The sequence below is a fragment of the Pezoporus flaviventris genome, unplaced genomic scaffold, assembly GCF_033815535.1.
Source record: "Pezoporus flaviventris isolate CSIRO_AGI_PZ_B2104156 unplaced genomic scaffold, CSIRO_AGI_Pfla_v1 ptg000047l, whole genome shotgun sequence".
Taxonomy (NCBI): Eukaryota; Metazoa; Chordata; class Aves; order Psittaciformes; family Psittacidae; genus Pezoporus; species Pezoporus flaviventris.
The window spans coordinates 7,259,877-7,283,384 of NW_026892595.1; the positions used below are offsets into that span (position 1 = coordinate 7,259,877).

The window sequence follows — 23,508 nt, forward strand, 5'->3', positions numbered from 1 at the left end:
GCTAGAGAAAGTACTGAGACAGGTATCACCTTAAAGGTATAGCTTTGAACAATCAAGAATTTCAACCATGCATATAATGTTCAAAAGAAAGTAATACAGGAGACAACTCACAAATGGAGTTTTAATAACTAAAAGAACATCAAAAATTTTTTCAACTCTGAAGAGGTAAAAAGCATCATTAGGGTAAGATACAGCTCACAGACAACCAAACTTAAGATTTAGGAATTTATACATCCGCTAGCTGCACAAGTTTCTGCTATAATCAATGATATTTGAAGTACTATTCTGCTCATCCAAAAGCAGATACCTATGTGCAGTCAACAGCTCTTCAGCTCCACTGACTAGGCCTCCACAGACGGTAATGGGAGCATAGGCAATGAGCTCACACTCTGGCATCTAAATTTAGGTGCTGTAGTCTGTGAGCCAACCCTACAGTTTATACAGCCAAAGTACATAGGCAGGCTTTTAGGCCAAACATACACATGCTGTAAACAACTGCTGGGAGAATGATCCTCTAGAAAAAACACTTTTCTAGACAGGGGCTCTCATGAGAAACTTCAAGTCAGTGTAATAAGAAAACCTACCAATAGAGCACAAGTTGAATTCCTGAACTATGTTCCATAAAAGTTTCTGTCTTCATGAAAAGCAAATGCTTTCTAGATATCAACAGAGGGATAGATTCTGCCCTACAAAAGTTGTCTTCAAAAATAGCAACACATCTGAATGACTTCCAGCATGCAACTGGTCAGGGAAAATACCCCTCATTCATGAACTGTGTGAGCCAAGAAGAGCTGACATGGATTTCTCTTTTTAATAAGCAAGCATTGTGGTTGTCACATTTTTCACCAGCTGCCATATATATATATATTTGTAGTGCTGGATTTACAAACCAGAAAACTAAGTAAATAAAGATTGAGCGAAAGAGAATATTCTTTAAAAGAAAAAAAAAAAAAAACCTACACCACAGAAACCAGAATTTGAGTTGGGGCACACTGACACACTACAATATGACAACAAATTACAACTTGCCTGAATTGCTGTAAATTGACCACTTGTTCTTAATCTGTCCCAATTGTGAGATAAAATGAATAGAGAGGATAATTGCTGCATTCTATGCTTTCCATAGATCCACTTGTTGACAGAGACAAGGACTGCATCAGTTGCTTGCCCACAGAATAACTCTAGGACCATGTATTCAACAACTACGCAGGCTAACATCCTTCTCTCTTTCAGTCCCTCAATATCACACAGTCACAGAAAAGGACAGAAGAGCAAAAGCATTCTTGACTCTTGAAATGCCAACAGTTGGCCTATTGAGGTGTTCATCTGCACCCAGCTTTTTTGGTGACCAGGAATCTCCAAAGTGACTGACATCTCTCCCTACAATCCATTAGTTCTTTCTCCTTTGGGTTGCCTGCCAGCTTGATCAGGCATGATTTTCAGTCAAGGACCAAGATGTAAAAGCATAGATTGAAGCAGCAATTACACGCAGATTTGAATGAAATATTGTTGAAAATAACATGGCATTGATTCTGCATTATTCTTTCTTCTTGAAGTCTCAGAAAAGCTGTCATTTCCACACTTTTAAAGATTTCATCATGACGGCCAGAGATAACACTTTCCCTAAACCTCTGCTTAATGGAATTTTATTTCCTCTATCCAATACTTTGTCATTCCCAGTAGCAATCTTTCTGTTACTTTGTCTGAGCACATAAATTTGTAATTATTTTGATTGCCTTGTATTCTCCCTTAGCTACTGGGATGGGATTGACTCCAAGAAAAAAAAAAACCAACAACAAACAAACAACAAAACACAAACCAACCAATAAATAAAAACCATAGAAAACAATTCCACAATCCTAGCAGTGCAGAGCTGTCAGCCAATTTAATTCTGTCGTAGTTGCTACATAAATAGGATCAAAGTTAGTTTTAAATGAGCAGGTGAGGTAACTTCTAGTTTTCCTTTTGTAATGAAGGATAATATTTAGCTAAAGCTCAAAGAAAGAACAAAAACATTGTGGTTGTTAGTAGCTAGACATGCTAGAGGGCTCAATGCTACTGTCCCCAGAGGGGAACCTGGGGCCAAACCCACTTCCTTCACATTTTAAGACAAGGCCATTCGAACATTCAACAAGCATATTCTTCAAGACCTCAAAACTATAGCGGGGCAGAGTGGTTTACTGCAAATGTAAATTTCAGTACAGTTTGAAAGAATACTTTATGCCAGTGGGCTCCAGGCCTTGGAAGGCATGCTGTCCAAATTAGCAAGAAGATTCTGAAGTGTGGCAAGTTGCAGGGGCAGATGAGCTAAAGGACCCCCACATAGCAGGCTTCTGGTCAGCTATTCTGCCAGGAACTATTTCTTTGAATGCACTTCTGCCCATGACTTTATGGTCTAAACTATTCCAAATTAGACTGCCTTTAAAGCACATTAAAATTCATTTATTACCATAAGCACTTGTGTTTTGGACAGTAAAAGAAATGTAAGATCAGACATGTTAAGTTTATTTTCCTGAATTGTCAACTGTTGGTATTACTGAAGTATATGGATGCCTCTTTAAACTAAACTGCATTTGTGATCAGCTGTGAAATCAGATCAGCAGCACACACCTATATTATTTTGCTGTTTCCATGATGGATTTTTAGCATTGTGTCAGTTCTAAAAACAAAAGTGCTGTTATCTTCTTCAATATTCGCATCACTTAAAAGAAATGCTGCTTAATAGCAGGTTTGACTGGCTGTTCCCTCCTCTGCTGCCAATGTACTCCCTTGCTTCATTTCTCTATTGTCTTCCCATCTGAAGTTGGCAGAAGAAGAGTTATTCTGACCTTCTTGAAAGACCCTAAGAGTGACTAGGGATGTACTACTTTGCAGCTAGGTACAAAACAGCAGGTTTGTTTCCTTCAGTATTGCTCCTTCAGTTCAGCCTCTTCACAGCTAGTAGAACTGCTTCTCCAAACACCACCTTCACACCACTAGAAGTTAAAAAACCCAACAAACAAAACCCCAAAACAAAGAAGAAAACACAGCAGATTTGGCAGCAAATAGACTAGCCACGTGAACATTAGTTACTAGAAAATCTCCCTTCACATCTCAAGACTGAAATAGTCTTGAAAAGGAGAATATAAACTCTTACACAGCATGTAGTTTTATAGCCCGACAGAAGAGGAGGGAGGAAAAAGTAAGAGAAGAAAAGCTACCATTATATAACAGTATAAGTGGCGTTTTAAAAACAGGAGGTTTGATTTACCAATTTAAAAAAACCCTTGATATTGCAAAAGCAAACATTTGACTGTTGCCTTTTAGTTCTGATTAATAGAAGCAAAGGATTTTCTGGTATTATTTTCAAGTATCCTTCAAGTTTACTAATCTTAGTACACGAGAGCTCGTAAACAGTTCTGAAAAATGCGTACCTGTTTCACTCAGCTACGGTAGAACTGGTCAGAGTTTTGCTATACTGTGAAAAAGTAAACACTGAGGCATGTATTTGGAGATGGAGATTCTAGATATAACTTACTGGTTTACCACCTGCAAGGTTAAGAGAGTTTTAAGATGCAAGTTCTTGGTGTCACTAATGTCATTAAGTTAAACTAAGAATGCAACAGAGACACTGCAGTCAGATGTGCAGGTTTCTGGATGCTGGTTGGTGACAATCAGGTATGCAAGTGCAACATCCAAAGTAGTAGATTATGTCAGGTTTTGATGGGAAAAGGGAGGGTGAACAATCCAGGGAAACCCACACAAAAAAGAACACCATGCTGCTCAGCCTGAGATTATGAGCAAAATTACCTTGGCAGTGTTGAACAGTGGCACTAAACTTATTCCTTAATGCAGCAAGAGATGATGAGGACAGTAGGTTCCCCAGAACTGCTCTCCTAGAGCAGTTACTGGTAACACCAAGGAGATGGAGGCTGAAAGTGTCTCTCTCCAACACCCAAAAAACTTGAAAGGATGCAGCTAAGGAGGAATGAAAGCCATTACTGAAACTCTATCAGACTGCTTCCTAACCCCAAATACCTCTTCTGCCCTGCTCCCAGTGGATACTGCTTCCATAGCACAGACAGCTAATGCAGGCATAGGTCCAGGCTTGTGTTACTTCATTTTAAAATTATTGTGCAGGTCTGGAGCCTGACAGTTCCAGCTTGTGTGCTAGGCTGTGCCCTGTGAGGCTGAGGACTCCTTCAGTTGCTTCTCTGATGGAAGTGGGAGCCTGCTCTGGGTGTCGCTCCTCTTCAGCCACCCCAGCTCACCTAGGCTGGGCAAGAGAAGCAGAGCCCTGCTCTCCCCCAGGTACTTGCTCTCCTCTCTTCCAAGGTTGACTGAAATAACTCAAATCTCCTTCAAAATAAAACAAGCACAAAACCCATCCAGCTCATCAGCAAGCCTTTGTGAGAAAGTGTTTTAAATCTGAAAACTGGGTGCTGAGTGAAGCACATTTGTTTTCAAGCAGAATGAGCAGGTTTTTAAGAACTTATCCACTAAGCTATGAAAGAGAAAGTAAACAGTGAAACACAGAAGCAGCTGAAGGGAACTGCAGATCTAACACAGAGAACATCAAATTTCAAAGTTTAGTTTAAAAAATGAAAAAAAAGTACACTCATGCTTTCAGAATGATTTATTAGGTTTGGTTAAAAATAAGGGGGGGGAAAGAAAAAAAGAGGTATCTGCTTGTTGCTTATTGTTGTATTTAATCTGACGTTAATGAGGGCAAATTATTTCCTTGTTTGGAAGCCCTTAAAAACCAACAAATCCCCCTCCTTACTTAAGGATAAACTTTGCAAAGTTTGATTAAAAAGTGAACAGAAAAAGCCCAGACAAGTATACATGTAAGGTGAAAATACTGGCTGAAGTGTAAGATTAGGAACTGTTCACCCCACAAGGTGTGTGGGGTTCAGAGAGACGTGTAAAGCTGTTGCAGGCAAAGCCTCAGAAGGCGCAGGGTAAATCCACACAAGCTGAAAGCCCACAAGTTGACAAGAAATTTCCCACAAGCCTCGTGCGAAAGACTGCCTCCTTATACTCAAGTCTTTGAATAGTGCTTTTCTTCTGAAACAAAGTGTATGAGGTACAGCGAACAAACTGTAAAGGTAACTAGGCCTTTTGTCATATAGTTCGTCCACCCACTTGTACTTTACCACACAATAACTCGTTTACAGATTCAGACCACTCCAGCTTCACATAGAAACAATCCTGTATTGTGAAGTAAATCTACCACAGGAGTAAAATCTAAAAATACTGCAAAAAGTCTATAATAATAATTTAGGAGAATTCTACGGTTCTTCCCTTAGAGACAAAGGCTTTCCCAATTTGAATGGGTAATAACAGACTTAGTCACTCCTTACTTATGACTAATGGCCTGCAAAAGCAAAAAATACATATGCACCATACAGTATATACAAAGCTCTTTATCTCCTAAAACAAAAAGATGATTTGCACTGAAGCAAAAGTAGTTGTAGCATAAAAATTCATATTATTTCCCCTTCTGTCTCCACTGGAGAGAACATAGCACTATGAAACACAGACCCAATTCTGCATGTGCTACCCAAGACAAGCTGTACTTGGTTTTGTTTACATCAGCTGATAGGTGCCGCAGCTACGAAATAGCTATGGGTAGAACAAATAGCAAATCACATGGATCAACCAGTCATCTGCCTAGTCAGCCATACATTAGCTCAACTAAATCATGGGAGACCAGTTAGGTTGTTAGGAAAGCCTAGAAGAAAAGACGGATAGCCTACCTACACTCTACTTGCACTTTCACCTCATAGAGAATAGTTACTCCATCCCCCACAAGCTGCTATAATAGAATAAAGATAAACGCGGGGATTATGCCAAGTTGACCCCAGGCTTTGTTCTTTCCCTCCAAGCACATTCAGTGAAAAGGTCTAAACACACATCTGATTTGACAAGCATTCAGATTCACAAAGAACGTGGTGAAAGTGAAATCATACTCAGGGCATTCATGGGTCCCTATGTCAAAGGTCATTCTGCAGCATTTCAGCTGCTGCTTGCTAGGATTTAAAATGAACTAGTTTAAACCCTCATCACCACAGACACTGACATATAGTTTGTACCAGCCAAGAATATTTCAATGTACGGTTAGCAAAATTTACTTCACAGATAATACAGTTTCTGAACAAACATTTAATCTTCACAACTGGCATCATCTCATCTAGAAAAGATGAATAAGTTTCCCTTTTAGCCAGATCCTTGATGTCAACTCACATAATTCACCTCCAGAATACTGAACTATTATTAGAATGAAGGTCTGAATAAAGCATTTATATGCTTTCCCTCTCAAAAAAAAAACCAAAACTTTTTCTACCTAACTAAAGGTTGATCAGTTGATTCAATCAGAAAAAAAAAGTCATATTTAAACCACTTAACTAAACCAGAAAGCTCAAAAAGCTTTATTAAATAACTTTTCATTAATTTTTTTCAGGTTATGAAAATTGTTCAAGTCTTCCAGCCTTCATTAAGGATTTTTCAACAAGGTACATTAGAAATTAACTTGAAACAGAAACAGTCTGAGCAGCTTTAGGGTTACAAGAAGTGGGGGGAGCAGCAACTGAAAACCTGCTGAGAAATAACAACAGCATAGGAAAACAAATGTATTTTTCCAACGCCTTTGTGAAGCTCACTCTCAGCTATGGACAGCACAGTGCAAGACTGTCACTCCAAAACAGGTCACAGATCAGCAAACAAGTTGTTATTTGTTTTTCTTGCAAATGAAGAGGTCTACTCACTAAAAAGCAGCATTTCTGGGGCAATGCTTTTCTAGGAACAACTATATGCCTTTATGTATTACATCTAACATGGCATGCTGCCACCAGCAGACATGACTTCTTCACAAAGAAAAACTCAAACCTCGCTTTATTACAGAAGCTGGTTTCATATAAGGATGATAGTTTGCCATAGCTGGTAAGCAGACTTGTCTCTGTCACTTTGTTAGCAATCCTAACTTCCCCAAAGTTGAGCAGTAGAACACCAGCATCTCCTACTGCTATCCCCAGCTCCTATGCCAAGGCATTTTGAGTGTATCTGCCAAAAAGCTGCCTCTATTCCTTGAAATTTCCACCAAAGTCATACAACTTGGTAATAAGAGACATAGAACTCACAACTGATTGCTTCCCAAAGAAGTAGCAAGATGGATCTGTCATTTCTTCAGGTGTTTAGTGGGACATGCGCCATTAGCCAACAGGAATTAGTTGCATTACATGCTGTCATCTCATACACTCAAGCATCAGTTCAAATTATCTTTGGGCAGAAGACAGCCTTTATCCTTTTGACTAATGGGAAAAAAAAAACAACAATCAACTCTCAAGGAAGCACAAAACGTGCTTGCTTTTTTTGGCCAAGGAAATAGGCCCTCTCAAACCTCCAGATGCCAAAAATGACTTCTTCATCTGTACCCTTCCCCCATGATCACTAAAAATCCCATTTAAATAGAAGATTGACATCATCTCAAAGACTGAATATTTTGTTCCAGAGCCCTCATGCCTAAATGGAAACCCACATGTAACAGGCTTTCTACGAATGCCCCACTTCCAGAAATGGAGAAAAACATCCAAAATAAGGACATGCTTCTAAAGGGTTTGGGACACGAGAAATGACTAAAACCCCCTTTTCTTCCTCACATGATACTGTTAAAGATGACAACACAGACATCACAAGGCAAGGCAGGCCTCACTTGTCTGCAGATCCTTTCCATCCCCAGTGGGAACAAAGCACATTGCTTTAATAATGACTAGCAGGTCATGTCCAGGATAGTATGGAAATCCCTCCTATTCTATCATGCTGTGTAATTAAACAGAGTTTGTCATGTTAGTGCAGCTGCTTACTAGTTTTAGAATATTCTAAGTTCTGTAGATGGCTGTGATGGCTACCAGATAGTTTAAGAATCTGTGAAATACAGAGGAATAAGATCCTATTTAAAAAAAAAAAAAAAAAGAAGACCCCAAATACCCCCACTTTTGTAATAACAACATGCTTTTGGCCATTTGGTTTTCCAAAACACCCTTACAAATCAAATGAAAACCCAAGGGCAAGCATACGTGAATGAGTACGAAAGATTTTTAATACATGCTTCCTCCAAAACAGAGCTTGACATGCCTCATTCTCATCCACTACAGGCTGATCTGCTGAGGATTACATTTCAGTGTTTGCAATTTACACTTGCTGAACCCAGGACAACTAATTAAAGAGTTCCCAACTGTAACAGACGCTGTCCACTGAAGTACTCAGCAACAGTCACACAGGTTTTGCAGAACTGCATTAATTGCTCCAGAAACCTAAAACATCTATTATTACAGCAGAGATAATCATAAGCTTTATTTAAACTTAAAACCATCGATTTGGCTTTTTTGGTAGTGGATTTTTCCCTTCTCTATAGTAGTCTTGCTTGGAAGAGGACAAGGGGGAACAGAGAAGATAAATACCCTATAGCTCTGCATAGCCTAAAATCTTGACCTTTTTTGACAGCTAGATGAGATAGCATGACAGAGTTCACCACTTCATCCAGGAAGGAGAGCAACATTGCACTGATGTCTTTAATTTCTCGTAAGAGCTACTCAATTTTAAGATAAGGAAGTAAACATGAGGCTTTAAAAAAATTGACTCTGAGGCACATAGAATCATAGAATGTTTGGGTTGGAAGGGACCTCAAAGATCATCTAGTTCCAACCCCCTGCCATGGGCAGGGACACTTCCAGCTAGACCAGGCTGCTCAAAGCCCCATCCAACCTGGCCTTGAACACTTGCTTGGATGGGCAGTCACAACTACTCTGTCCAACCTGCTCCTGTGCCTCACTATCTTCACAGTAAAGAACTTCTAATGTCTCATCTAAATCTCCCCTCTGTCAGTTTAAAGACGTAATCCCTTGTCTAAGAATGAAGCACATTCCTGCTCACAGAAAAGGAATTCCACAAAATTGGAGTCATCAGGATTCACACAGGGCCTGCAACACATAGAAAAGATGTCAACAAACAGTATCTCAGGTAACAAAAACACATACTCTAATTCTTCTACTGCAGAAACACACTTCTGCTCCAACTCTGGAAAACAGCAGACAAATAAAACTGAGGTCACTACAGAGTTCTGTGCTGAACTAGGGATCAACAGCAAATCACTGTAAAACCTCTGATCTTCCACATCTTAACAGCATTGTGTTTGCTGAAGTTTAAGGCAGGAGTTGGCCATTAGGATTCAAGAAGCCAAAATTGGGGAAAGGAAACAAGAAGGCATCTTCCAGACTTCTATCATCCGACCACCTCATTTTGTGTCAAGCACTGAACCTCAGAGTTCATACCAGACCTTCTGTAATTTCATAGCTTATACACTAGATATTTTACAGAAGAGGCATTAAGGTCTTGCTGCCTGCTCCTCACTACAATCAGCAAACAAAAAATCATTTGTGCACAAGAAGTTTTAATGTATGATGTATTTTGAGTTAAATACATTAATAAATAACATGTCCTGAACTTGGAATTCCAACTCTGCTGCACTAGTACTTGCCAACAAGAAACAACAAAGAGATCCTAAGTATCAACCCAAACGCTGTTAAAATTGAAAGATAATGCTGTAGCCTAAATACCATAGAAAAAGAAAACAGCAAGAACTATCTGCCAAAAGAATATTTTTCTCTATTACCTAAATACCTTTAAGATAACAAAACCTGTATTTCCTATGATTCCCTCTGATTAAGTGAAGTTGAGCTTTCACCTGTTTTACCACTCTGTGTCTGGTCCTCGGCAACCTCCCAAACCTGTCCTGAAAACCAGCCATAACACAACACTGTAGCCGTGTCAGACCAGGCTGGTCCAAGGTAGCAATAACCTTACTCAGTATGACATGTAATTATAAAAAAAATAAACAACAAAAAAAAACATAAAAGAGCACTTCTAGATTTTTTTTTATTCATATTCATGAGTGCAACTTCCCTAAGCTGCATTAATATGCAACATACTGCTTTCAGTAGTGCCAATTAAGTCATGGTTGTTGAAAGATTTGTAAAATATGTAGCTACCTCCTTCCCCCATAAAAGAACTCACTTTCTTATTTTTACTCAAATGCCTTTGCATGACCTACCAGGAACTACCTCCCTTCCCACCTGTGACTGCAGAAACTAGTGGCTTCCTACTATAAACCACAGTGATCACATGGGGCAAGGAAAGAGGCAAAAAGAAAAGCTCCACGGATCCTCTCTCAATGAAATTAGCCCGGAACATATTTTAGTTAGGCTAACAGGCTATGCGCTGTTAAAGACTGTTAACTAAGCTTTTGTTTTATCACCAGCTTCTCTCATAAGCAGCTACAGTCTTCAGTGTCATAAAAACCTCATATGATCATAGAAACAATTCTGAACTGCAAAATAAAAATGCACATAAAGTGAATTAACGCTGCTGTCAAGGGAGCAACATCTGTGGAGCTCTGTGGTATAACCGGTCTCAAAAATCACGCTCAGTTGTTTCTTTTTTCTTTAGAGGGCAGGGGGCAGACTTTATTGGAGGAAAGGAAGGGAGCGAAAGTAGTGTGCATGAAGTACACATTTTGAGCAAGGGGTTTCCTTTGGTGAAAAATCAATCCAGGAGACTGGAGAAGAGTCGGTGTGTGAAGTGCAGCTAAAAGGAGATCTTCAAGGGACACGGTCCATACCATAGATGGAATTACCATGCAGAATAGCCTCAGTGAGACCTGGCAGCAGCTGACAGAATGAGAAAAATAACACAAGGGAGATTACCCAAAAGTATTCCCATTTTATTTATCGCAAGTTGCAATTTGTACATTTTGCTGCTAAAGCATGTATTTCCAGAGTCCACTTAGGTTGTATCCACAGTGACATATTGAACAGACTCCAACAAGCAAGGCAGACTAGAACAAGTATCAATCTAAGAGGCTTCTTTAAAACTAAGTACCTTAGGACAAGCATTGCATGTTTTAACAATACTTCCATGTTCTATACACCAAATTGCTTTTATGCTGACTTGCCAGTTAGTTTGGAAGCTCCTGTATATCAGTAGCTGTCTTCATTTCCTGAACAGATGCAATTCAGGAAGATCTTCCATTTAGCACAAATGAAAGTAGTGCACCTTCTTTTTCTTTTTTTCTTTTTTCCTGGCATGAGCACCTTTTAGATCTTGCATGCCATAAAACAAACACACAAACCTTCTTGAAAGCCAGAACTGGCAGTTAGGAGGGCAAGAGCAGCCACTACTGCTTACACTGTAAACTGTAGACAATTGAGAGGGTTTGTTGTGGAGGTTTTTTGGTTTTCTTTCTTTTTTTTTTTTTTCAGTGGGTAAGTATAGCTGTCAAAAACCTTGACAGGATTCAGGATTACTAGTTATTTTTCCTGCTACTGTGCTTCTGCACACACACTTGTACCTCTGCTTGATCCAGCTCATTAGAGCTTTGTATTTTATATCCTCCTCCAACATCTGGATTCCCTCTGTCTCAGTCAACCATGTTTCTGGCCCAATTTCCTTTAAATCTGTATTAGCACATCTTCCGAAAGATTTAATAAACCCAACATGCTTATGAAGGGCAGAGTATGTAATCCTGTAACTAATTAAAACATTAGAAATAAAAAACTGAAAAGAAAGAAAAAGGAAAAGAAAAACACATCTGTATGGTGAAAATGAAACTGAGCCATCATGCTATTACTCCCTTCCTTCACCCCCACATATACAGCTATCAGGAATAGCAAGTTGTACATAATCCATTCAGCCCATCACCATTTTCCTGCTAGAAGGATCTTCAGCACTACTCTGTAAAACACCTAGGAATAATTTTTTTCAGCTGTAAAAAGTAAGTTTATTTTACACCCATTAATATGATCATAAACCAAAGGCTACTCTCTCCATCTCACCAATACAGATATCCTCCATGGCAGGCTTGTCATTTTTTGCTTCATAATGAAGTCATTTTATTGTACGCAAGGAGCCCAAGGCATTTTGTACAGCCCATTACTCTTTGCTGCCCACATTGAGATGGCTAATCTGCTATCAGCCAGAAGCTTGACAGACAAAAGGAAAAGGCAGGAAAACAGCATACACAGTTGCACATTCACACACATTCAGCTACAAAGTGTTTCAATGGCAGACCAAAGAACCAACAAGACAGAGGTTTGACTGCAGTTCTACTTAATGCTTCTGTGGTTGAAGGAAGAGGTACAAGTTCTTTAAAGCCAGATAGGCTGGGAAGAGATAAAAAAAAAAAACAACCGAAAACAAAAAACAAAAAAAACCACCCACAAAAATCCCAAAAAAAACAGGGCAACTTCATTAGGATGTCTATTAAGACTATTAAGATACATTAGGGCACAAACCTAGAATGCTTTACTCAGTAAGTGAGTATCCTGGAACTCGAAAAGTTACAAACATCTTTCTACTCTGAGGATTTGCTAAAAGACCTTCAAAATGCTTAAAAAAAAATTAGAAAGATGAAGGAAGGGCAAAGTATAAGCATTGTAAACTATTAAATCAAGACATTTGGCAAGTTTTCAATTTCAGCACTTGTGTTTTCTTACCTGCTCAGAAAAAAAACTCAGATTTTTTAAAAAGATGTATATTCTTTCCTATATCCCAAACTATTCTGACACCATACATATGCAAAACAAATGCAGTGAAATAATTTGCATATCATATATCATACTGCATAGCAAGAAGCTTTTTTTTTTTTAAGAGGTTGGGGTAATTAAATGGAGAAGCCTTGCAGCTTCATACCAAAATAAACAAAATACCCATATTTTCCAGAGTTCTTAATTACCTTACTTCTTTTGTTTCATCTCAGCAGAGTCACAGCAATATAAGCAAAAAGACTTTTTTAGCATCAGATCTACAGGCGACACTTTGCTTCAAATACCCTGTAAGAATTTTCTGTCAGGATCATAAACATCTGTTGTGAGTCATGATTTTGATTCAACCAGTTCTAACTGTATGCTTTGCAGTTGGAAAACTAAATTTCTGCCTCTTGTTTAAACTGCTTTAGCTCACAGAAAGTCACTCATGTCCTGAGGTACAAATCTGGCTCATCCTTTTAAAAAGTCCCTCTCAATCATGTAACTACCACATCAGCTATGCAGGCTGATCCCTGAAAGCATGATTAATCACGTGATGAAATACAGAGAACTACAGCATGTTATACTTCATTATGTGTCACTGGAACTATTTCCCTTTTCCTATGCTACAACTACCAACTCAATTTTGCTTCTCATTTCTGTTTAAATTATTATTTCACTTTAGTGCAGAAAGAATCTCCAAGCATTTTGACTGCAATGTATAACTGATTCTCTCTCATGTTCACTATTTGTTGTGAGACATATTTAGGGTTTCAGGAAAACAGTACATCAGTCAATTTAAAGATCTGGAAAAAGTACAAGGTAAGCCTTCCCATGAAGGTAAGAAGTTGTCAGAATAGCCTCTCCCATAGAATTAGTCTCTGTGATTTTAGTATCATTACAACACTGTTACAAACTACAGAAGGTTTCCTTGTGTTACTATATGGAGCAACCAAGCCAACCTAATAGGTTAAATTATTTGATATAACTATATATATGTGTGTCCACAAAATAAATTCCTATTGTAAATGCAAATTCACTCTCAGCCCTCAGTAGCAAGAATGTATCAAAATAGGTTGTTACAAGTCATTCAACAATCTGTTCCTACCTAAAGTTTGAAGTTGGTAAGAACAGTGTTTTCTTGTTGCCTTTGAGTCACAGAAGTTCTGAAAACCTCCATGAGTCTTGTTCTGCAGGACAAGTACTTCTCTCCTCCTTTGGCCATCTGCAGCACCTCCTCACCTCAACAGCAGCACCACCCCTGGCAGTACTCTGCAACCTTATCTTTCTCTCCCACATGTACAAGGTAAAAGGGAAAAAAATACTACATTTGCATATGTAATTATGGTGTAGTTCAGCAGTGAGCAAAAAATTACTGGAAGTTGAGAACAGATATGCCTGATGACCACACCTTAGTTTTTCAAATGAAAATGCTTTGCAAGGAAGGGGAAGGGACAGCAGTAGGGAAGGAAGCCAGTCATTACAGCTCCAAATCTGCTTGAAAGTCCTTATTCACCACCTCACGCTCTTTGCGGGGCCAACTGTACCTAGGTCCTTCCTGTGAACAATAACCCAAGAATGAATCCAGTAGTATGTGACTAGTTCTACTTTGCTTGAATTTACCAAGCAGCTGTACCAGGAATAATAGGGAAAAAACCCCGCAAGGCTATGGAAAGACATAAACAAAACAGATGACTAAACAGGTTACAGATTCTGAATAGTGTCTCCTTTTTCCAGTCTAGAACTTCACATGACTTATAGCAGGTAGCATACAGTAAATTAAGAGAAAGAATAAAATGGATTAGAAGGTAGGAAGAAGGAAAATCTGATCCATACCCGAAAGGGCACAAGGCAGGAATTCCACATGGCATTGAAAAAAACTGTTTTAAACCAAGTATATTTAAGGAAAACGGGACAACTCATCTTCCTAAGTTTTGGGGCACTAAGAAAAGTTATGTTACATTTTGGGAGGGGAAATGTTAGAAAACAAACAAAAAACCCAACCTGCTTCTTTAGGTCCAATCTACCAGTTTAGCAAAAAGCAACCTGATCCCTGTAATTAAGGTCTAATTTTTCTATTCTTTTTGCACTTTTTCAGACGTAACAGATTTCCCCAGGACATTTTCAATCATGCAACATTTGTGATGTTTTGTAATTTCATACTGCTTTCTCCTATACACACACTGTGGACAGATGTCTCTACAAAACAGAACAGAAACTGCCCTCAGTGTCTGTCAGTTGTCTGTCAGACAGAATTTAAAAAGGAGTGTTTGCTGAAATAATGAAAACCTTTCATATCACAGTGACTGAAGGTGTTCCCTCGTGTCACTGGCCCAAGTAGCATTTGATCCTAACAAGGACAGGCACACCGGTTCATAGGTAAAAATACTCTCTCTACCACATCAGACTCTTTTAACCCCTTTATTTCAAGTGTTATCTGAAAGCCACACTCGGGATCATGGTGAAATGCCAGGTTTATAATCTGTTTATCTCCAATGATCTTGCCAGCTCCTCCAACATTCCTGATCGAACACTTTACTTGCAACAAGCTAAAAAACTGAAGAGCTTGCAGAAGACAAAGGATATCTGCATCAAATACAAAACCATACTTAAAAACCACTACGGAAAACTATGTAGTTATTTAGATAGTTAAGGAAGAGTTGTTTCTTCTGCTTCTAATATACTCCAATACCATATGGGGCTCTTAGCATTTAAATAAGTAATTTTACATGCTCTTTCACTCTAGAAGGACTCCTACTTGTACTCACAGATTTGAAGTAGGTAAGATGGAATGTCATCTCAGCAAGGATAGAATTTATCTATTTTACTCTCAGTCACAATTGAGCCTCCTAACATATCCAGAGGAATATATTCATCATTAGACACATCCATTTGCTTTACACAGTTCTCCAAAAATAGGATAGATTGAACACACTGAAGGCAGAGCAACAAGGGAGATGTTACCAAACAGAAAGTAAACATTTGCAAGGGAAGCAACAAAGGATGCCACTTTTCAGGTTTTAACCTTTGGGTGACAGCAGCTGTTAACCAAACTGCTTCACAACAACAGGGGTAAAGTCCTTACATCAAGGAGATTGTGACAGCTGGGAATGACAGCTGAAAAGGACAGAACTGAAACAGGCTGCTTTCAAACAAGACTGACTTCTCAAAGATGAGAAAGCATATTTTTAGTTAACTTCTGTTGCTCTGAAAAAACATGTTAAAATAAAAGATACAGTAACGGCATCAGAAACAAGCACAGAGCAAGACAGAGTGAAAAAACAAAAACAAAAAAACAAAAAAACAAAACAAAACAAAAAACCCAAACAACCAAAAAACCAACCAACCAAACAAAAGAAAAACAACACAACACAAAACCAAAAACAAAACCCCACCTCCTTTCTTCTCCATTTGGGGTTCCTTTGGCTACAAATGTACAAGACAAAAAAAAACTGGCTAAAAAGTTCAGCACTAACCAACTGAAACATGTGAATCACTGCCTGGCTGCTCCACATGTGAAGATACAAACTTAACAAGTTCCTTCTTTCTGCTCTACCATTACTTCTCCTCTTAACCTATGAATGTAAGCTGCCAGGTACTCACACAAGGAACCAGATGTATAGGACCAAATACAGAAAGAGAAGACCCAACATATTTTTACTGCCTGAAAGGTGATTACATACTGTGGTGATAGGGTTAGTATTTTTCTTAGGAGTCCTAAAACAGATATATAAAGCTACGCTGCATTTAACTGTAGTTAGTATTTCATCGTCAAGTCTCACTCTTCTTGACTGGGCTTTCCATTTTCCTTGACTGTCACACAGGAATACTACTTACCTATGCAAAAAAAAAAAAGAACAAATAGATTATTAAATAAACAAACTGGGGCTCAATACAAAAGGAAAACCGATAAAAACCCTACTCTTCCTTTAAAAGTGGAGGGCAAGCAAAGATTAAAAAGCTGCAACTGTGAACAGTTTTTAAAAATATCCAGCTTCTGTTACCCTTTTCCAATAACTTAAAAATAAGACTCCAGGAACTGGATAGCTAAAAAAGCAAAACCAAGACTAAGAAATACCCATGTACTTGATAATTAGCTCAAGAAATTGAGTCAATCATAGTATAAGAAGCAATGGCAAAAAACTTTCTAATGGAACATGGAAGCAAAAAGCCCTACAAAAAACACACAAAGCTCCCTACAAACCCCTGCCCCAGCAATTCTAGTGTTTCAAGGCATCACCTAGTCAACTGAGGTCAAAGCTATTTCCCAGTGTGATCTTCTCCTGCAGCAGATGGGAGACCAGTTTCTTCACTCCCTGGAAGGCCACCAAGGTCAATCAGATATAAAGTATACAACCTTCAGTGAGAAGCAGATTACTCCCTTCCCTATACTCCATCCTCCCTCCTTCCAACACATGCTATTTGCCTCACCCATGCACCCCTGCCTACTCATTACATCCATCTCTCTCTGCTTTCCATGGCCTGCTTGCTTAGAATCATAGAATCATAGAATAGTTAGGGTTGGAAAGGACCTTAAGATCATCTAGTTCCAACCCCCCCTGCCATGGGCAGGGACACCTAATGCTAAATCGTATCATCCAAGGCCTCGTCCAACCTGGTCTTGAACACTGCCAGGGATGGAGCATTCACAACTTCCCTGGGCAACTCATTCCAGTGCCTCACCACCCTCACAGGAAAGAATTTCCTTCTTATATCCAACCTAAACTTCCCCTGTTTAAATTTTAACCCGTTACCCCTTGTCCTATCACTACAGTCTCTAATGAAGAGTCCCTCCCCAGCATCCCTACAGGCCCCCTTCAGATACTGGAAGGCTGCTATGAGGTCTCCACACAGCCTTCTCTTCTCCAGGCTGAACAGCCCCAACTTCCTCAGCCTGTCTTCATACGGGAGGTGCTCCAGTCCTCTGATCATCCTCGTCGCCCTCCTCTGGGCTTGTTCCAACAGTTCCATGTCCTTTTTATGTTGAGGACACCAGAACTGCACACAATACTTCAGGTGAGGTCTCACAAGAGCAGGGTAGAGGGGCAGGATCACCTCCTTCGACCTGCTGGTCACGCTCCTTTTGATGCAGCCCAGGATACAGTTGGCTTTCTGGGCTGCGAGCACACACTGCCGGCCCATGTTCATTTTCTCATCAACCAACACCCCCAAGTCCTTCTCCACAGGGCTGCTCTGAATCTCTTCTCTGCCCAACCTGTAGTTGTGCCTGGGATTGCCCCGACTCAGGTGTAGGACCTTGCACTTGTTACGGTTAAACTTCATAAGGTTGGCATCAGCCCACCTCACAAGCATGTCGAGGTCCCTCTGGACGGCATTCCTTCCCTCCAGCCTATCAACCGAACCACACAGCTTGGTGTCATCAGCAAACTATCAGCTTTTTTTGGTGATTTTTTTAATAATTTTTTTATTAAATATTTCACACAGGGAATTTTTGTTTTAAAGAAGACTTATGCTTTCTTAATTATCTAGCAATCATGTTCAAATAGCAGAAATACTAGCCATATTCTGAGTCCCTTCTTTAGTCATTACTGTCTGAAGAATACCAATATCTGATTAAATCATCTCTGCCCAGGTATTAAGCTCTAAGAAAGCAGTCTTCTAAACACCCCACACAGTGAAGGAGGGATGTTGAGGTTAACAGTATAGGTCTTAAGTCAATTTCCTCCTGGTGTGTTTTACTTCTGTCTACCGGCACACCACTGAACTTAAAATTTGGGAATACAAAAAACATCCAAAGACAAAACTCTACTTCTCTGGCACATCATTACATAAACACTAACTATGAAGACAGGAAACATCACCACTGAAGATACTATCTTAATACCATTTAAAAATGACTAAAGAGAAAAAAAACGAGTTTTGCATCTTGCCACTTGTTTGCTCAAAGTGCAAGTATTTCAAGACAATAAATATGAAAGAGTTTAAATACTTATACAGAATGATAATACTTAATATGTATTAATATACATAATACTTATGCTGAATGATAAATCTGTTCTTTCTCTTTAAGGCTGTAGATCAAGCCAAATGCACTGGTAGTCCCAAGGATTAAAAATGGACTGAGACTCAGTCTTGCTATGGACTTCCTGTGTGACCTTGGGTAAGTCACTTGAGAATTTAGTTCTCAAAAATAACAGGCCTATTATAGCTGCCAGAATGAAGCACCAAAGTTTCTGAGACCACAGGTGCAAGCCAGGTCCTGTTTACATTCGCATAACAGAGAAGAACCTACCTAGTAATTTCTCTTGAAAACAACAGGTAAAGTATGACCAGAACTTCAGGAATATTAAGCAACTGAAAGCTCATCTGGGACCATACTTCGAAAATGGGTATGAAAGCCTACATCAACCCAGAATTACTTCCATTTTTCAAGCTCTTGTTTGGCGATTTGTGTGAAACCTATCATAAGTAGACTATGATCTCCAGAAATGCAATATGTACTGTTAAATATTGGATTTACAGTGAGTGAAGCATACCATACTCTAATCAGCTTGCAATATCAATTAGTTTGAGTTTTTGAAATGACTACAAACAGCTAATGAGTTGAACGCAATGAGCTTATATTTTTGGTAAATAATAATGACTATTTAGAAATAGGGATTCTTAAGAGCCATTTGGCTCGATACTGTACTTCCAGCAGTTTCTCTGCAACAGAATACAGTTGCTCAAATATCAGCTAAAAAAAAAGCAAGCAAAACCCCACAAGCCAAGCTTCACAGAGGTTGGTTTTATTTCTTTAGCATAATAAGTTTGTCCCATACATGCTAAAAATGTCTGCCATCCCTCACTGGCATTTTAAACCCTATTATAACAGATACTTCCACATGAAGAAAGGCACTGCACTGGTATTTTTACTTCAGTCCAGCTTCTCCATCTACCACTGTAAAACTTCTGTAAGAAGAAATGAAAGGTTAATACCAACACCTGAGTCCCAGCCGGCAAGGAGGCAAAGGATGGCTGTAGAACCCTTTCCCCCTGCACTGCTGACAGGGGAACTCACTTGCAGAGAGCAAGGACCTAACTAACCACAGTCAGTAACAATGATACCAACAGGACCTGTAGTAAAGCCAAAAGTCCACAGGAAGACTCAATGGGGAGAAATTACTTGATACAAGAGAAAATGTTCAACAAAAAAATTTGGGCTGAGCTCACCTAAGTCAAATCCTCAGACTTCAACCAGGAAGTTTAATGTGAGTGAATTCTATGATCAGGAAGTCCAAGTCAGAGGGAAAGTTTCATTTACTTGCTACTTTTCATCAACCATTGCAGCATCATGTTTACCAGAGTCCCATAAGTGAGTAAAACTGTTTCAGGCAACTAATTACCTTAAAACACTCTGCTTCACAATCATTAAAATAACAAGCACTGGTTACTGAGAGAAAAATGAAGAGATAATGACATCTTAAAGCATATTCTCATTACATTTCAGTAGTTAAAATTAAAATAGAAGTATTACTTGTTTATATGAGGGAAGATTTCCCTGGTCTCAAAACAGTTAATTCAACTGTTCATGTAGACCTGTTCACTGTGCCTGGAATTTTAACTCAGGCTACATTCCTCAATTCCCAAATTGCAAATTTAAATTAATGCTGGAGTTAAAACATGATACCTAGTGAAAAGAAAGGCATGGGGCAAGAGAAGAAAGGCAGGACAAGGAATGTTGTACCCCAAGGGTCACTAACACCTGACATCCTGCCAGTAGTTAACACCTTGGAGCTAACAGAACTACGCCATGCTTTTGCCTTATTCAAAGGCACTTAAGGTCTTCCTAAAGTCCTTCCCTTTGCAACTAAACTTAATATGAAATGATTATCTAATAAAAATAGAGGAAATCTCACTGTAAAGCAAGTGAACTATCACTCCAACAAGTCAGTCAATCTACCTAACATTTTAGTAACGAATTCACTCTTACCAGGGGTTAAAAAAATCCCTGCCTCATGTATACTTCTCCTCACATATACTTGACTGTATGCAGAGTTTACTCAGTTTCATTCATTATTCTTTTTACCATTAAATATGCATCCGAAAATCTGAAGGCATACTTACTTTTCAGAACACAAATATAAAAGGTTGGTATCTTTTTAACCCTCTAGTAAGGAAAGTTTTAAGTATTTTGCTCATTTTACTTGTTTCACAGCATTGCTAAAGAACAAGATGTGTTACTTTTAGTTTTGCTATTTAATAAGAATTAAGACAACCCTACAATATACAGGAGAAATGCTAAGAAAGCAACTAATCCTGATCCTTCAAGCAACTTAGAATTTGAAAATCTTTGTTGAATCTATTTAAAGTCCACACAGGATTCATGTAGCATGGCAATGCAGATGACTGGCAAAAAAAAAAAAAAAAGAAAAAAAATCACATTGCTCTTTTCTCCTCATTTCTCTACCAAAAGAGGGGGAGAAGGAGAAAAGGTAGATAGGAAGAGACACTCCCAACCAGTGCTATGTTTCTGCTTTGTCAGAACGGTGTCACTGTCCCAACACCTTGCTAACTCCTGTATGGGGTGTTTGTGTATTGAGCAGAAGTAAGGACAATGACACAGGATAGTTTTCTTCAGGTAAGAAGTGCCAGATTTTCTTGCAAGTGGAGGCTTTAATGGCAGTGCCAATCGGCTCTTTTGCTGATCTCCCATAGGGGCCAATAAACAAGGTAGAAAATGAATCAGCTCTAGAGTTAAAAAAAGACAAGAGTGTCTTTCCAGCTGCAGTTAATGCATCAGGATGGAAGCTCTAAGTCCTAGCTCCCGAACACGGGGATGGGGGTTGGTGGGTAGAAAATAAAGTTTACAGTACAAGAACAGCTGAGTTAAGTTTATCAACAGATAAACAGAAGGAAAGTTTACAGTGTAACAACTCGATGCCATAGCCCAGTATTATTAACTGGTATACCGGATAGCAAGATCAGTCTCTCTCTAATAATCTCATATTCTATGCGAAAGTGGAGGAAAAAGGCAACTGAAACAGCAGAAATTTGATCTAGTATATATTACCAACAAGCCAGCTGCTGAAGCATCTCCTGTATGCTGATCTCTCATTAACAGAAGATACCTATAAAAGCAAAGTGCATTTAGAGACTTAGGGGAAAAAAAAAAAACAAACCACAAAACACACACACAAAAAAAACCTCTCATACTTATCCAAAGGTTAAACAGTTAACATTTTTCTAGCCATTTTCTTTAGTAAACATTTGCAAGTCAAACATAAACCCACTGCTGAGAAATGTCTATTATCCAGAATCTATTATCTAACCAACCCTGATGCTTCAATGCACAATGACTGAAGTTGGTTTTAATTCCCCCAAAAAAAGAAACAAACCCAGCCTAAGACAAGCCATTCTACAGCACAGAACTAGTTGATAAAGACTCGGAGACGTTTTATAATGAAATGGGTGCAACAATGAGGTCCAAAAGTGATGAAGATGAAAGATATCTGGAACGATACCACATCTTATACACCTTTTGTTTTCTGTGAGCGATACATGCTGCAGACAAAACGTTCTGTGCTAAAAAGCCTCAAATCTGGTTTTCTAATATTAAGCACAAAGGAAAAACACTGACAGCAAGCATGGTAAATAAATCCCTCCCTTGAGAACGAAAGCAGCAGACAGGAGGGGGCTGACATGCATGTAGGAGAAAACTAAACACCATCTTTTTTTCTACCTGCACAAGTTGCCATTTGCTGCAGTGATCAAGAATCTCTTTTCCACGTTGATTTCAAAAACCAGGGTTTCAGAAAATTTCTCTCCCAAGTCATCTGTTGATATGCTTTATGAGCATCATATTCATATCACTGGATCTTTAAGAGAAAAATCCATTTCTTTCCTGTTCAGGTAAACATGTTTACAGCTCCTGCACACACGCTGGGTGGTTCAGACTCGCATGTCACACACATGTCGTCAGCAACAAGAAAAGCCCCTTTCTCTGATCATCAACATTTTTAATAAGGTAGAGAGTAAAGCACTTTCCAAACTTACCTTTAGCACAGTCAAATCATGAGCTAAATATAAATATTTACACAGGGACAAGGAATTAATAACACGAGCGTGCAAAGAGAAATACTCGCTAGAAAACGCACAGAACAATATAAGAAAACCCTCCTAAGTTCAAAGCGACCAGATCAACTCGCCGGCCCCTGGAGAGGCCGTTATTTATCACCAAGCTACGCCCGACAGAGTCAGGATTAGAGAGGAGAGGCACCGATCGTGACTCGGAGCTATTTCAGAAACCGTTCCCTGAGTCTCGGGGAAAACGCCTCGGATCGCAAGCGAAAGCCTTCCTATCTGTGACCCTGCACAGGAAATGCCACACAAAACCTAAAATTGCCAAGGAAGGTTACAAAATCTCCTGCTTCACACCCTGTTGCGAAGAGTCGCTACGAGAGCCCAACTACTTCTCCATTTTACAGAAAACAAGTAGAGAGTGGGTGTTACGAGCGTTTATTCCCCCCCGCCGTATACCTTCCAAACGCATCTTAAAGTAACTCACGTACCAAAGGGAAAAAAAAAAAAACCAAACACAAACCCACCCCACGGCAACCCTTCAGTACGAAATGTAAATCTAATTCCTTATATAGACTGCAACAGCCGGTCGCACACGCAACGGAGCGGGGGCCCCGGCCAAACCGTTACCACCCATTATTATACAAACAGGTACCTCCGAAGCCAGAGGAAAGGCAAGAAACTTCGCCGCCCGCCCTCTCCGCCCGGGAGCAGCCCTCCCCTCCCCACCGGGGCCGGGAGGCAAGCACGGCCGCCGGGCGCCGCCGGGGACCAACTTTCGGCGGAGAGGGGAGGTGGCAAAAGAGGCGAGCGGGCGGCGGGGCTGCCGGCCCCCTCCCGTGGGCCCGGGGCGGCCGCGCAGCGCTGCCCCCGCGCGAATCGCTGCCCGCTGTGGTGACAGTGCCTCCCCCACCACCGCCAGCCCCGCTCC

At 39.7% G+C, this 23,508-nt stretch overlaps 1 protein-coding gene and 1 long non-coding RNA gene across 3 annotated transcripts in view; one reads left to right on the top strand and one right to left on the bottom strand.

The window, feature by feature from the left end:
* The window catches only part of ZEB1 (zinc finger E-box binding homeobox 1), a 124,052-nt gene that overhangs the window by 99,704 nt on the left and 840 nt on the right, over positions 1–23,508 (bottom strand). Inside the window, exon 1 of one of the 2 annotated variants that reach the window (XM_061468125.1) lies at positions 23,233–23,390. The exons of the other annotated variant lie outside the window; for it this stretch is intronic. The gene's annotated coding sequence lies outside the window, so the exon portion shown is untranslated. Of the gene's footprint in view, positions 1–23,232; positions 23,391–23,508 lie in introns of those variants that run through there. 2 annotated transcript variants of the gene reach the window in all.
* On the top strand, positions 16,837–19,503 carry LOC133276891 (uncharacterized). The gene is made up of 3 exons (XR_009746050.1): positions 16,837–16,889; positions 18,589–18,678; positions 19,393–19,503. It is a non-coding gene; the product is annotated as an uncharacterized LOC133276891 (long non-coding RNA).